The sequence below is a fragment of the Perognathus longimembris genome, chromosome 21 (assembly GCF_023159225.1).
Source record: "Perognathus longimembris pacificus isolate PPM17 chromosome 21, ASM2315922v1, whole genome shotgun sequence".
Lineage (NCBI taxonomy): Eukaryota > Metazoa > Chordata > Mammalia > Rodentia > Heteromyidae > Perognathus > Perognathus longimembris.
Genome location: NC_063181.1, coordinates 28,777,416 through 28,781,322, shown reverse-complemented (window position 1 = coordinate 28,781,322; position 3,907 = coordinate 28,777,416). Strand labels below are relative to the sequence as shown.

Genomic DNA, 3,907 nt, shown 5'->3' with positions numbered 1-3,907 from the left:
GGGATTGATGAGGTTGGGAGAGATGAGGGATTGAGTGATAGAAAAGGTAATATTGATCAAGATTATAATTTAAAGGTATTAGGGGGAGGGGGGGGAATGAGGGACGAGGTAACAAACAGTACAAGAAATGTATCCAATGCCTAACATATGAAACTGTAACCTCTCTGTACATCAGTTTGATAATAAAAATAAAAAATATAATAATAATTTAAAGGTAATAAAAATAAATTTATTTTTCAAAAGAGATAGTAACAATAGGGAGCCAGAAAATAAGAATTGCTTGTAATACCTGAACATCTTACTCTTTTCCAATAGTAATGCTTCGTGAAGTTATTTGTATGAAAGTGTCATTATGACAATTTCAGCCACAGCAAAGTACAGAGTAATGGTTCTAAAATTTTGGCTTGTGTCAAAACACATTGCACAAACTAATATGGCAAATAAAAGCATGAAAGCACATTCAGGAATCAGAAGCAGGAAGATAATAAATTCATGACCAGCCTGGCTGCAAAGATTCTGATCCTCCACCCCAAAAAAGGCTGGAGGCATGGCTCAACTATTAGATTGTCTGCCTACCAAGTGAGAGATCACCAAAAAATAAAACAATAGCAAATGAAGCACAGGATTTTAATCCCCGCTCCTTTTCCTGACAGGAAGTACCTGATCATAATTTTAACCATAATTTTATTGCCTAGAAAGTATAATGAAAAAAATGTTAACTTTTGGCCTAATATTTTGGCCTCTTAACCAAGTGGGCAAAAGGAACCTGAGTATGTTACCTGTAAAATGGTAATACGTGATATTACCACTTCATAGGCTCATAGCAAAGCAACTTATCATTGTTAAAACCATCAAGCTGGAAATGACTGTGTAACACGTCACACAAATATTGTATCCTAGATTCAATGTCTGAAGTTCAAGATATATGTCTATTTGGCAAATGACTATCTTGATTGGCTTTTTATTTGTAGTTACTCTTGCTCCCATGGATAATTGGCTAGTCTTCTACAAACATTGGGTAAAACAATTCATAATTACTTTTGTTCAATAGTTAGCTAAATTAGACCTATGGAGGAAACTCATGCATTCTACCTTTGTAAAAGAAAGGACACAGACAGAGACTTGAAGGGAGCATGTCATATGATGTGCAACACCAAAGGACTGACAAAGTAGCCTAAGTGGTAGAGTACCTGCCTAAAAAGTATAAGAGCCTGACTTCAAACCCTAATAATACATACATACATAACATATATACCATATGCATATATCCATGCACATATATTTAAAATTATATATTATATAACTATACAGATTATATATTATTTTAAAATAAATTTTGTGTTCTCAAAAATGTGTGTTAAGGGATGGGGATATAGCCTAGTGGCAAGAGTGCCTGCCTCGGATACATGAGGCCCTAGGTTCGATTCCCCAGCACCACATATACAGAAAACGGCCAGAAGCGGCGCTGTGGCTCAAGTGGCAGAGTGCTAGCCTTGAGCAGGAAGAAGCCAGGGACAGTGCTCAGGCCCTGAGTCCCAGGCCCAGGACTGGCCAAAAAAAAAAAAAAAAAGTGTGTTAAATACAAGTCAGATATTCAGAGATGTAAAACAAACATAATCTAATGTAATATGGATTTTATACCATAAAAACTTGGAATCATTAACTATTCTGCATATTTCCTACAGTTCTCGATTCTCCTCAATTATCCTAGTCCAGTTTCCTGTATCTGGCCAGCTGTGAGGTAGCCACTACAGTTTGGCAGGAGTCTCAGGTAAGTGAGAAACTCAGATGCCCATACCAACAACTAGCTCATTGATGCAAGTAATGTTGACCTTCTTCCCTTTCTTGTTAGTTTCTTGACTACCTCACCAGTAATTTTCTAGGATCCTCTTTGGGATAAAATATTTGTCTCGGGATCTATTTCTTTTTTCTCTTTTCTTGGAGAGACACACACACATTGGCAATAATCCTTTAAGAAGTCTTTCAGGAAACAAAGAAGTGCATTTAATGTTTATCTTTTGGCAAAGTACTGGGACTTGAACTGAGGGCCTCATGCTTGGCGCTGTACCACTTGAGCCAGGCCTCCAGTCCTACATAACTTTTGCTAAATCATAAATTTTACATTTTGCCATTGGAGGTGTGACTTGACTGATAGTGGGCTTACCTATAAAATGTAAAGCCTTGAGTTCACACCCCAGTAGTGCTAAAGTAGGTAAGTTTCATTTGGCATGTGGAGCTTTTCAAGAATGAATTATGGCCATTTATTGGATTTAGTTTTCCCCAGCTACACTTGAAGAATTGCTGAGCAAGTTAGTGTACTCATAATCTTCAGGAATCTGAGCATCTTCCCAGCTTTTTCCGTAGAAGACAAAGTCTTTTTGACTGAAAGAACTGGGTTTCCTAAGGTGAGGACTCCAGGCTGTCTGGTCAGCATGGGAGGAAACGATTCTACAGGAATCTGTCTCACTCAGCCCTTCGAATTAAACAAGCTTGTCAAGAACTGTCATATGAAACTGTAATCCTTCTCTACATCACTTTGACAATAAATAAATCAATTTAAAAAACTGTCAAGAACTAATCTTAGGTTGCATGTAATATGGATGACAGGCCATGAAGGTTGTCATTTTCTGTAATTGCTGTGGTTAATGAGAGAGAGAGAAAGAGACAGAGAGAGACAGAGACAGAGAGAGACAGAGAGAGAGAGAGAGAGAGAGAGAGAGAGAGAGAGAGAGAGAGAGATATTGAGAGAGAGTTATCTAGGAAGAAGCTGCCACTGTTCAAAACACCAGACATCTGGTATGGCAAAGATGCCTGAAAGAATTTGAGGAATAAAGTAGTCTGTGCTGATTGGAAGTTTTAAAACTAAACTTCTGAACTACCTTGGGAAATTTGTAAAACAAAACAATTTTGGACAAGAGCAAAACCTTGGCTTATATAGAAATACAGATGGTGAACATTTTATAATGTATTCCTGCCTTGCCTTTAATCCGAGCATTGGCAACAATCATATACTCCACTATCTAAATGGAAGGAAGTAAGAGGTGTTTTAAAAGGATGGTACTTGGGCAGCAAATGAGCGGGTGAAATGTCAGCATGTGTGGAGGGTGCTGTGTCTGGTACAATTGAGGAAAGCTCATCCCCAGAGGCTTTTGCCAGTTGGAGCAAATTTCTTATCTACTTAGCAAACATTCTGCACTAGGTAATATAAACCAGCACCTGGTTCATAATAAATGTACCACCACAACTCAACATTTAAAAATACTATTCTTGGCCAGGCTCTGGTGCTCTCACCTGTAATCCTAGCTACCCAGGAGGCAGTTTGAAGCCTGCCTGTGCAGAAAAGTCCATGAGACTCTTATCTCCACTAACTTACTCAGAAAACACCAGCAGTAGTGCTGTGGCTCAAGTAGTAAAGCACTAGCCTTGAGCACCAAGATAGTTAGGGACAATGCCCAAGCCTTCTCAATTCAAGCCCCAGGACTGGAAGAACAAAAACAAAAACTACTTTTTTTTTTCTTTTTAAAAATTATCCTTAAAGTGCTCGCTTCGGCAGCACATATACTAAAATTGGAACAATACAGAGAAGATTAACATGGCCCCTACACAAGGATGACACGCAAATTCGTGAAGTGTTCCATATTAAAAAAAAATTATCCTTAAATAGTTGTACCAGGGGGTTCAATTCAACATATCAGTTTAAAAGTACAAAGCATCCCTACTCGAAGTCACCTCTTCCATCATTCTCTCCCATCTGTCCCAACCTCACTCATATCCTGAAGTTATTGGATTCCATTTTCACATAGGTCAATTGGATATAATGACTATTTACTCTCCATTCTGCCATGACTTCTCTGCTCCCTCTGGCAACACATATTCCATGGTTTTGTCTAACTGTAAGTTAGACAAA

General features: G+C 38.2%; 1 non-coding gene across 1 annotated transcript; it reads left to right on the top strand.

Annotated features, from left to right (window-relative positions):
- Positions 1 to 3,537: 3,537 nt before the first annotated feature.
- Positions 3,538 to 3,644, top strand: LOC125339742. The gene has a single exon (XR_007208594.1). It is a non-coding gene; the product is annotated as a U6 spliceosomal RNA (small nuclear RNA).
- Positions 3,645 to 3,907: the final 263 nt, after the last annotated feature.